Source organism: Spermophilus citellus (assembly GCF_964194105.1).
Source record: "Spermophilus citellus genome assembly, chromosome: 4".
In the NCBI taxonomy this organism is placed as follows: Eukaryota; Metazoa; Chordata; class Mammalia; order Rodentia; family Sciuridae; genus Spermophilus; species Spermophilus citellus.
The window spans coordinates 50,557,658-50,570,594 of record NC_138185.1 but is presented as its reverse complement, the minus strand read 5'-3'; positions in this window follow the sequence as shown (position 1 = coordinate 50,570,594).

The following is a 12,937-nucleotide window of genomic DNA, read 5'->3' as shown; positions in this document are numbered from 1 at the left end:
TCATCCACAAGTCCTGTGTTATTGGGACCTCCTTATGAGGATAAAGCTACCAACCTTGAAGTCTGCTCAAAAATGTAACAAAATATAATAAGTTAATAAAATACTCTAAAAATTCACAGAACTTCACTCAGTATCCAGGAGATGTCATTGAAATATTGACTCTGCTTCTCTAAAAATAGCTCTAAGCCTGGGGTTGTAGCTCTGGTAGAGTATTTGCTTAGCTTGCACAAGATCCTGGATTCAATCCCCAGCACCAAGAAAATATATTAACAAAAGCAAAGTTATTGTTATATTTATATAACTCCTGGGAATGACCAAATTTTGTGGGAGGTCAGTGGCTTCACTCCTTCAATGATTAACAAACACCATGAAGCCGGAGTTGGAAAGTAGATAATACCCGGTGCATGTTTAGGCTTGGCACCCATCTACAGGCTTTGTATTGACTAAAAGTATTAGCTCAAGGGGTTTTTTAGAAAATTTCTAGCAGCTTCATTGTGCAAATGAGAAAATGAAAACCCTGCTTGATGAAATGACTCACATTAGGTCCACAGTGGTAAAGTCTGAACCATGCCCCATCCTATTCTGCCCAGGTCTATCAAATTATGTGCTCAACCTAGCACATGTGGTAGATTTTTTTTTTTAAATCTGAGGATCACATTTGGGACATAGTTAAGAACTAGAGAACAACTTCACAGGAATTACAAATTCAACCAGGGTGCTAAAAAAGGATGGTACTGGAATTTAACTAAAATGAACTATTGTTCCTTTAACATCTACTCCACCATGCGGCCAGTGCAATGGTTTCATTAATGAGGTTCTTGGCATAAAAGTTAGCTAGCAGAGATTGAAATAAAACACACAGACTCAGTTACCTTTTTTCTATTGCCAGGTCCGAGACGGCTCCCCTCTCTGGTTCCCACCTCTAACCTCCCGGCAGGGCAGCAAGGATTACTCAGGGCTAGCAGGAGATAGAGAGCGCGCGAGCACGCCAGGGAGTAGCCTTTTATTGGGGAACAAGAAATTCAGGGGAGAATTCCATCCAATGAAGGTTGAGGGGGGGCCGCACTCCAAAGTCAGGGTCAGTGATTGGGCCCCCGGGGTCAGTTACAGTCACACCCCCACACGGACGGGTTCTCTCATCAGGAGAGGGCCGGGAAAGTTCTGACACAGCCAGAACGCCTCAGACCCAAACCAGGAGTCGCCCAGTCACGTGTGAGAATGGCTCCCCACAATCTACATAGTGGGGGAAGATTTCTTCCAAACTCCAGGCTTTTCTGCTCATTCCTAGAACTATAGACTTGTGATCACTAAATCACAAACAGTGTTAATTCGGAAGCAAAAGAGTCCAGCCCAGTGAATCTACCCACATTCTAATCTTTGTCCAAGAATAGACCAGCCCAGCATCCTGCCTGGCTCATCACAAGGCCTGTGCTATTGGGATCTCCTTGTGAGTTTTTCTCCCATGGTAATCTTGCACGTGGTGGGAGTGGGGAGAAAGTTCTGAGTTGGTTAGAACCTGCACTTGTCATGGTTGGCGCACTACCTCCAGGCCTGACCTGCACACCTTGTAGGCATTTGGGGGTCTCTTTAGTACCCCTTCCTGGACCCCTCCTGATAAACTAGTTTTGTTCCTCTTCTCCAGGGAGTTTTCTAACAGTCCTGGTTCTTGGGAAGGTCTTCTATCACTGGCCCTTACCAGTGGATTCCCTGTCTCCCAGGCAGTCTTCCTAGGAAGGGCTCTAAATGGCTCCAGGTCAGCCTCTATCCCAAGTGCTTGCCCCATTATTAATAAAGATATATCCCACGTGCTCCACTGTCCTTTACACCCCTGCCACAGTCCCCTTGAATGCTCATGTTCTACAACAGCATGTCAACCTCCTTTTCAGTTTTATCACTGGATCCTACTCTCCAGTTTTGTGGAGAAGAAAGTTCACACCCAGAGAAAATAGAACTCAGGTTTTAGTAGCTCTCTCCAAAGAAATCCCCACAGGGCTGAGGCATAACTCAATGGTAGAAGGCTTGCCTAGCATGCATAAATCCCTGGGTTCCATCCCCAGCACCAAAACAAACAAAAAACCCAAATCCCATAAACCCCCTTCCATTTCCATCTCCACTTTCTCAATTCTTATTCTTAACTTGGGTGGGGGAGTTCAAGTGTCAGGAAACAGGCTCTTATTAGCTACTTTGAAAACTCCAAGGAGACACTTCAGTATATAACTATTGACTTAGGTCAAAGTGTCAATTCTGACATCCTGGTACATAGCAAGAAGAAATATGGTACAACATAGACAAACTCTTCTTAAAAGAATGCCAAATAAGGGAGCTAAGGTGCAGGGGCTTGAAAGGAGTGAAACATTTTATGTGGGCAAAGAAGGGACAGCATATTTCCAGAGAATTAGTTCAGTTTAACACAAATTCATTGAGTGTCAGGCAGGAAGTCCTAAGCAATCAGAAATTTACAGTCTCCAAAGAAGGAAAATCACCAGCCTGGTTGAATAAAAGGATCTAAGTAGGAGATGATAAGAAATAAAATTTGGACAGGTAGGATGGACTGTCAAAAGCAGAATGTGAGTAGAATGAATCTGACATATAACTTTCCTGTGTACATATATAAATATACCACAGTGAATCTCCACATTACATACAACCACAAAACTGGGATGTACTGGGATGTGTAGAATAAGATGTACTCTTTTCTAGGTGTGGTGGCACACACCTGTAATCCCAGCAGCTCAAGAGACTGAGGCAGGTGAATAGTGAGTTCAAAGCCAGCCTCAGCAATTTAGCAAGACCCTAAGCAACTCAGTAAGTGCTCTGTCTCTAAATAAAATATTTTAAAAATATATTTATTATTTTTTAGTTATAGTTGGACACAATACCTGGTCCAACTATAACTATAATGTGGTACTGAGGATCAAACCCAGAGCCTCACACATGCTAAGTAAGCACTCTACTACTGAGCTACCATAAATAAAATATGAAGGGCTGGGAATGTGGCTCAATGGTTAAGTGCCCTTAGGTTCAATCCCTAGTATCAAAAAACAAAAAATAGAGCTAGAAGATGGCGGCGAAGGGAGTGCAGCACCCCAGTGCGCTGCGCCACTGTGCGGGAGAAACACGAGGTGAAACGGCTGAAGGCTACCTTGGTGGGAATCCCCAGTGAAATTGAGGTGCTCCAGAATCTAGAGGACAGATTTCTAGCGCGCGGGATTCGGCTGCAGGGGCTTGGTCGCGGGCGATTTCTCCGCACGGAGGGAAGCAGTACCTGGTCGGCGGACCGCCCCGTGGATGGAGTCTGGGACGCGCCCTAGTTAATTAGCCACGAGGTACCAGAGCGGGATTACAGCGAAGCGGATTCTGGAGGCTCCTGCCAGTGGCGCACTGGCCGCGCTGAGTGCTGAGTTCCAGCTTTGAGACAGAGGAGAGAACCGGTCCAGTTCGATTCCCGACACCGGTCAGAACACGGAGGAGGACAGCAGCCGCCATCATGGAGAGCTGATGCAATCATCCCTGTTTTCTACTGATCTCAGCTCATTCAACTACGGAACAGGTGATTCCAGGCTGGTATTTGCCTGCGTCGCGCAGACAGATCGCTCAGGCTCGGGATTGGAAACTCTGAGGAGAATACTCTTCGGGCCTCACCCCTGGCAAGGCGGGCGCCGGACTTTGAGCGGCCAGATTCTAGTTCCCCGGGTTGCTTTGGCCCAGGGCGGGAGATCCTTCCGGGACTCCAGGCGGAGGCCAGTTACAAGTGGATTGTGCGCTGAGGGGCGGCGTGGCTCTAACTCCCAGAACAGTTTTGGCCCAGGACTAGGGAACCCGTGGCGACTGCGTCTTTGACCCTGCCCCTGGCTGAGCGTACACTGAGCTGGGAGAGGTTGGAGCTGCCAGGCTCCGGCTCCCGGGGCTGCTTGGGCCTGAGGCTGGGGTACCTCTGTGGAGCCTGCTCCTAGCAGAGTGTGGCAGGGATCGGAGAGGCTGGGTTCTGGCTCTCGTGGCTGCTTGAGCCCAGGGCCGCGGAGCCTGTGGGGACCGCGAGCTGAGGCCAGCCACAAGTGAAACTTGCGACGAGGGGCAGCAGGACTCTGTCTCCTGGAACAGTTTTGGCCCGGAGCTGGGGAGCCCGCGGGAAGTGCGTCTTAGGCTCTGCTCCCAGTGGAGCGTGCACCGAGCAGGGAGAGTCTGGTGCGGCCAGGCTTGGGCACCGAGCAGGGAGAGTCTGGTGTGGCCAGGCTTGGGCTCCCGGGGCTGTTTTGGCCTGGGATTGGGGAACCCGTGGCGGTTGCTCTGAGGAGCCTGCTCCTAGCAGAACGTGGCGGGGATCGGAGAGACCGGCTCCTGGCTCCCGAAGCGGCTCTGGCTCAGGGTTGGGGATCCTACAGGGACTGCTTCTTGGTCTGGGTCCTGCTGGGTGCTGCGGGGGCCTGGGGGGCAGAGTGGATCTGCCTCCTGCACCCAGAGCAGGCTAAGGGTCCCGCCGGTGTGGTATTGCGACACCCCAGCTGCAGCTGGGGCCGAGGAGAGTAGCCGCCCACGCCTGGAACAGGACCAGCGATCCGACGGCAGGGTAGCCAAGTCAACCCACTTGGAGTGGAGGCCGTGAAGAGCTGCTGTCTGATCCTGCAAGGTAGGCAGTCCTGCGTCCCACTGGCAGGACAGGCTCGGCAGCCTGCCAGTGTGGTGGACGAGTAGCATCGAGGCAGTCACGTCACACTGGTTGGAGTGGGGGTTGAACAGAGCCGCCGCCAGCGTCCGGAAGGAGCCCAGAGACCCATTGGAGAGGCAGTTAGGTACCCCCACTGGGAGTGGGGGTTGAGCAGAACTGCCGCCCAGGCCCGCATGGTGGGCAGATCTGAGACCCACCGGCGGAACAGGCTTGGAGGCCGACCAGCGTGGTAGACACGTCACATCAATTGGAGTAGGGGTGGAGAAGAGCTGCCGCCCACATCCGGATCAGGACCAACGATCCGAGGACGTGGTAGGAACGTCACCGCAATTGGAGTGGGGGCAGAGTAGAGCAGCCACCCGTGCCCGCAGGGCGGGCAGACCTACGACCAACCAGCGTAGTGGATAGATCACCCTGATTAGAGGAGGATCACAGCCACTACCCGCCCTACAAGAGAGATATCTCAACTATACAAGAGCAACATAAATAAACAGGGGGAAAAATTTCAAAAACACAACAGTTTCACGAAGCAGAAAGAAACGCAAGCAACATGAAAAGACAAGGAAAGAAAGGACCACAAGCAATGCAGGTCAACTCAACTCTAGAAGAGGTAATAGCTGCAACAGATGGAATGTCAGATAAAGAGTTCAGGATATACATGCTTCAGATGATCTGGACTCTCAAGGAAGACATGAGACAGCAAAATCAGACAATGAAAGATCACATTGACAAGGAACTACAGAAACAAATCCAGGAAGTAAAAGATCAATTTCACAGGGAGTCAGAAGTAATAAAAAACAAACAAATAGAAATCCTAGAAATGCAGGAAGCAATAAATCAACTTAAAACCTCAATTGACAATACTACCAGCAGAATAGATCACTTAGAAGATAGAACATCAGACAATGAAGACAAAGTATTTCAACTTGAGAAGAACATAGACAGTTCAGCAAGACTGCTAAGAAACCATGAGCAGAACATTCAAGAAATATGGGATAACATTAAAAGACCAAACTTAAGAGTCATTGGGATACAGGAGGGCACAGAGCTCCAAACCAGAGGAATGAACAATCTATTCAATGAAATAATACGAGAAAACTTCCCAGACTTGAAGAATGAAACAGAATTCCATATCCTAGAAGCCTACAGGACGCCAAAAGTGCAAAATCATAAGAGATCCACACCTAGACACATTATAATGAAGATGCCCAACATACAGAATAAGGAGAGAATTTTAAAAGCTACAAGAGAAGGAAAGCAGATTACATTTAGGGGCAAACCAATCAGGATAACAGCTGATCTCTCAACACAGACTCTGAAAGCTAGAAGATCCTGGAATAACATTTTTCAAACACTGAAAGAAAATGGGCTCCAACCAAGAATCGTGTATCCGGCGAAATTAAGCTTCAGGATGGAAGATGAAATTAAAACCTTTCACGATAAACAAAAGTTAAAAGAATTCGCAGCTAGAAAACCATCTCTTCAAAAAATCCTTGGCAAAACATTACAGGAAGAGGAAACTGAAAATAACATTGAAAACCATCAGTGGGAGGTAGGACAGTAAAGGGGGGAAAGTAATCAAAGAAGAAAACTAATCAGGTTTAGTAACATAAATAAACAAATATGACTGGAGGAACAAACCAAATCTCAATAATAACCCTAAATGTTAATGGCTTAAACTCACCAATTAAGAGACACAGGCTAGTCGAATGGATCACAAAACAAGATCCAACAATATGTTGCCTACAGGAGACGCATTTGATAGGAAAAGATATACATAGAATGAAGGGGAAAGGCTGGGAAAAATCATTCCACTCATATGGACTGCGGAAACAAGCAGGAGTGTCCATACTCATATCAAACAAAATAGATTTCAAGCCAAAGTTAATCAAAAAGGATAAAGAGGGACACTGCATACTGCTCAAGGGAACCATACACCAACAAGACATAACAATCATAAATATATATGCCCCAAACAATGGTGCAGCTACGTTCATCAAGCAAACTCTTCTCAAGTACAAGAGTCTAATAGACCACCATACAATAATCATGGGAGACTTCAACACACCTCTCTCACCACTGGACAGATCTTCCAAACAAAAGTTAAATAAGGAAACTATAGAACTCAACAACACAATTAACAACCTAGACTTAATTGACATATATAGAATATACCACCCAACATCAAGTAGTTACACTTTTTTCTCAGCAGCACATGGATCCTTCACAAAAATAGATCATATATTATGTCACAGGGCAACTCTTAGACAATATAAAGGAGTAGAAATAATACCATGCATCTTATCTGATCATAATGGAATGAAACTGAAAATCAACGATAAAAGAAGGAAGGAAAAATCATGCATCACTTGGAGAATGAACAATAGGTTACTGAATGATCAATGGGTCATAGAAGACATTAAGGAGAAAATTAAAAACTTCTTAGAGTTAAATGAAATCATAGACACAACATATCGGAATCTATGGGACACATTGAAAGCAGTTTTAAGAGGAAAATTCATTGCTTGGAGCGCATTCCTTAAAAAAAGAAAAAACCAACAAATAAACGATCTCATATATCATCTCAAAATCCTAGAAAAAGAAGAGCAAAATAACAGCAAAAGAAGTAGAAGGCAAGAAATAATTAAAATCAGAGCTGAAATTAATGAAATCGAAACAAAAGAAACAATTGAAAAAATTGACAAAACCAAAAGTTGGTTCTTTGAAAAAATAAATAAAATCGACAGACCCTTAGCCATGCTAACGAAGAGAAGAAGAGAGAGAACCCAAATTACTAGCATACGAGATGAAAAAGGCAATATCACAACAGACACTTCAGAAATACAGAAGATAATCAGAAATTACTTTGAATCCTTATACTCCAATAAAATAGAAGATAGTGAAGGCATCGATAAATTTCTTAAGTCATATGATCTGCCCAGATTGAGTCAGGAAGATATAGACAGCCTAAACAGACCGATAACAATAGAGGAAATACAAGAAACCATCAAAAGACTACCAACTAAGAAAAGCCCAGGACCGGACGGGTATACAGCGGAGTTTTACAAAACCTTTAAAGAGGAACTAACACCAATACTTTTCAAGCTATTTCAGGAAATAGAAAAAGAGGGAGAACTTCCAAAGACATTCTACGAGGCCAACATCACCCTGATACCTAAACCAGACAGAGACACTTCAAAGAAAGAAAACTACAGACCAATATCTCTAATGAACCTAGATGCAAAAATCCTCAATAAAATCCTGGTGAATCGGATTCAAAATCGTATCAAAAAAATTATACACCATGATCAAGTAGGATTCATCCCTGGGATGCAAGGCTGGTTCAATATACGGAAATCAATAAATGTTATTCACCACATCAATAGACTTAAAAATAAGAACCATATGATCATCTTGATAGATGTAGAAAAAGCATTCGACAAAGTACAGCATCCCTTTATGTTCAAAACTCTAGAAAAATTAGGGATAACAGGATCATACCTCAACATTGTAAAAGCAATCCTTGATAAGCCACAGGCCAGCATCATTCTGAATGGAGAAAAATTGAAGGCATTCCCTCTAAGATCTGGTACAAGACAGGGATGCCCTCTCTCACCACTTCTGTTCAACATAGTCCTCGAAACACTGGCCAGAGCAATTAGACAGACGAAAGAAATTAAAGGCATAAAAATAGGAAAAGAAGAACTTAAATTATCACTATTTGCAGACGATATGATTCTATACCTAACAGACCCAAAAGGGTCTACAAAGAAACTATTAGAGTTAATAAATGAATTCAGCAAAGTGGCGGGATATAAAATCAACATGCATAAATCAAATGCATTCCTGTATATCAGCGACAAATCCTCTGAAACGGAAATGAGGACAACTACTCCATTCATAATATCCCCCCAAAAAATAAAATACCTGGGAATCAACCTAACAAAAGAGGTGAAAGACCTATACAATGAAAACTACAGAACCCTAAAAAGAGACATAGAAGAAGACCTCAGAAGATGGAAAAATATACCCTGTTCATGGATAGGCAGAACTAACATCATCAAAATGGCGATATTACCAAAAGTTCTCTATAAGTTCAATGCTATCCCAATCAAAATCCCAACAGCATTTCTTGTAGAAATAGATAAAACAATCAGGAAATTCATATGGAATAATAAAAGACCCAGAATAGCAAAAACAATGCTAAGCAGGAAGTGTGAATCAGGTGGTATAGCGATACCAGACTTCAAACTATACTACAGAGTAATAGTAACAAAAACAGCATGGTACTGGTACCAAAACAGGCGAGTGGACCAATGGTACAGAATAGAAGACCCAGTAACCAATCCGCAAAACTACAACTATCTTATATTTGATAAAGGGGCTAAAAGCATGCAATGGAGGAAGGATAGCATCTTCAACAAATGGTGCTGGGAAAACTGGAAATCCATTTGCATCAAAATGAAACTGAATCCCTTTCTCTCGCCATGCACAAAAGTTAACTCAAAATGGATCAAGGAGCTCGATATTAAATCAGAGACACGGCGTCTGATAGAAGAAAAAGTCGGCTATGATCTACATACTGCGGGGTCAGGCTCCAAATTCCTCAATAGGACACCCATAGCGCAAGAGTTAACAACCAGAATCAACAAATGGGACTTACTCAAACTAAAAAGTTTTCTCTCAACAAAAGAAACAATAAGAGAGATAAACAGGGAGCCTACATCCTGGGAACAAATCTTTACCCCACACACTTCAGATAGAGCCCTAATATCCAGAGTATACAAAGAACTCAAAAAATTAGATAATAAGATAACAAATAACCCAATCAACAGATGGGCCAAGGACCTGAACAGACACTTCTCAGAGGAGGACATACAATCAATCAACAAGTACATGAAAAAATGCTCAACATCGCTAGCAGTCAGAGAAATGCAAATCAAAACCACCCTAAGATACCATCTCACTCCAGTAAGATTGGCAGCCATTAAGAAGTCCAACAACAACAAGTGCTGGCGTGGATGCGGGGAAATGGGTACACTTGTTCATTGTTGGTGGGACTGCAAATTGGTGCGGCCAATTTGGAAAGCAGTATGGAGATTTCTTGGAAAGCTGGGAATGGAACCACCATTTGACCCAGCTATTCCCCTTCTCGGTCTATTCCCTAAAGACCTAACAAGAGCATGCTACAGGGACACTGCTACATCGATGTTCATAGCAGCACAATTCACAATAGCAAGATTGTGGAACCAACCTAGAAGCCCTTCAATAGATGAATGGATTAAAAAAATGTGGCATTTATACACAATGGAGTATTACTCTGCATTAAGAAATGACAAAATCATAGAATTTGGAGGGAAATGGATGGCATTAGAGCAGATTATGCTAAGTGAAGCTAGCCAATCCTTAAAAAACAAATGCCAAATGTCTTCTTTGATATAAGGGGAGTAACCAAGGACAGGGTAGAGACGAAGAGCTGGAGAAGAAGATTAACATTAAACAGGGATGATAGGCGGGAGGGAAAGGGAGAGTTAAGGGAAATTGCATGGAATTGGAAGGTGAGCCTCAGGGTTATACACAATTACATATAAGAGGAAAGGAGGAGTAGGAGAAAAATTATATAAGTGGAAGAAACGATTTATAGTAGAGGGGATGGAGAGAGAGAAGGGGAGGGGAGGGGAGGGGAGGGGAGGGGGGACAGTGGAGAATGGGATAGACAGCAGAATACATCAGTCACTAGAAAGGCAATTTGTAAATCAATGGAAATGTAACTGATGTGACACAGCAATCTGTATACGGGGTAAAAATGGGAGTTCATAACCCACTTGAATCAATCTGTGAAATATGGTATATTAAGAACTATGTAATGTTTTGAACAACCAACAATAAAATAATTAAAAAAAAATAATTGGCTGGGGATGTGGATCAAGCAGTAGCACGCTCACCTGGCATGCGCGGGGCGCTGGGTTCGATCCTCAGCACCTCATAAAAATAAAATAAAGATGTTTTGTCTGCCGAGAACTAAAAATATATATTGAAAAATTCTGTCTGTCTGTCTCTCTCTCTCTCTCTCTCTCTCTCTCTCTCTCTCTCTTTCTCTCTCAAAAAAAATAAAAATAAAAATAAAATAATTAAAAAATAAAAAGATGTACTGCATGTTTGTACAATGTCAAAATATTACTGGCATGCATAACTAAAAAGAAAGTTATAATTACTAAACTTTTAAATAAAAAAAACTAATGTAAAACAATAAATAAATAAAGTCTGTGGGACCAGGACAGAGGCAGATGCCTGTAATCCCAGCTACTCAGGAAGCTGAGGCAGGAGGATTACAAGTTCAAGGCCAATCTGGACAACTTAGAAAGACCTTGTCTCAAAGTAAAATGAAAAGCGCTGGTGATATACTTCAGTGGTAGAGCACCTCTGGGTTCAATCTCCAGAATCTAAAAAAAAAAAAAAAAAAAGACTGTGAAGAGGAGGCTTAGGAGTGGAGAAAACCACTATTAATGTTTTAGAAAAGGAGCAGTAAACCCTTTTGTGTATGTGTTTGTGGTTTTATGTGCACAATCACATGTGTGAACAAGTGTGGGTATGGATGTGTATGAATAGTGGAGTGAAGGCATATGTGTGTGTAGTGGTGTGCCTATAGGAAACAGGTTGTGAATTGCATAGTATCTGTGTGCATATGTGTGGTAGTGGTACACACACACACACACACACACACACACAGAGGTCTGTGAGTAGTAGGATGCATGCTTGTGTGTTGAAAGGCGAGGTGTATGTGTGAGTGAGTGGCAAGGAGCAAGAATACAGTTGTGTGGCTAAGTTCAAGAGAATGTGTTTGGGGAATGTGGGTGTAGTAGGCTGTTATGCACTTGCATGTGTGAGTGGTGGGGTGTATACAGTGGTGAGCATGTGTATATGTAGTGACATATTTGTTTAGTGGCTTTCAGTGTATATGAGTATCATGCTGTGTATACATAGTGCAGCTGTATGTAGTACAAAGGAATCAATGGGGGATTTGTGTATATAGTAGGAGGTCTTTGTTGGGTATGTGCATGTGTTATGAATGCATTTTATGAATAATGAGGTATGTATGTAATGGGAAATAGTGGAATTATGTGAGTGGTAGAGTGTGTATAGTGAAAATGTATGTGTAGGGATTTGTAGTAGTATGATTTTGGCAAGATATGTTTGTATTTATAATAAATATAGAATGTGTGAGTAGTAGGTATATGTGTGCTGAGAAGGCTGTTTGTATAAGAGGATTACATGTAGTAGGTGTGTATGAAATATGGAAGGTTTGTACATGTGTTCTTAGTGGGTGTATGTAAGCAGTAATGTGGGGATTGTATGTGTGCACAGAATGTATATGTGTGTGGATGGATGATGTACAGTGATATTGTACTAACAAGGTGTTGTGTACATGTGTGTGTGTGAGATAGTGGCTAAATAAGAACAACATGAAGAGCAGATGGTTCCTTTATTGGGTTAAAATATGGCTGGCTAAGGGCAGGGCACAGTAGCACATGTTTGTAATCCCAGGCCAGGAGGGCTGAAGCAGGAGGATCAGGAGTTTGAGGCCAGCCTCTGTAACGTAGTGAGACCCTGTCTCAAAAAAATAAATAAATAAATAAAAAGGACTGGAGATGTAGCTCAATGGTAAAGCACCCCTGGATATAATCCCCACTACTGAGAAGAAGAAGAAAAAAAAACAGCCTTATGAGAGAGAAATAGCTAGACAGGCTGGCAATCTCCCCTAAGATGCTGACTAGGGAATCATGTCATTCTTATTTGGTAACCACTACTATATGCAGAAAGAGCGGGGAGGCAACTGTCTGTAGGCCCAGGAGAGAGGCTTCAGAGAAACCAGCCCTGCCACACCTTGATCTTGGACTTGTGGCCTCCCTGTCTGTGTATGCTAATGGCAGCGTGAGCTGACTAATACAAGAGATAACAGCTGGGATGCCTTCCTAGGGCCTGGCTCTATTTTATCATTCAGTCAACAAATATTTGAGTAGTACACATATACATATATGTTGGGGTGTGTGTGTGTAGTAAGGTGTTCTTAAGCATCAAGTCGCTAACAGAAAACAAAGAGGCCAAGCCCTGCTCTTATGCAGCTCATAGGTTCAAAGACTATAGGATACCTCATGGTACCTCATGCTTAAAAAAATGAAATGTGGAAGGTTTTACATGTGTTCTTAGTGGGTGTATGTAAACTTTGCATTTCAAAGCTTGCATGTATGCATGCAATTCAGGCTCCCAGGC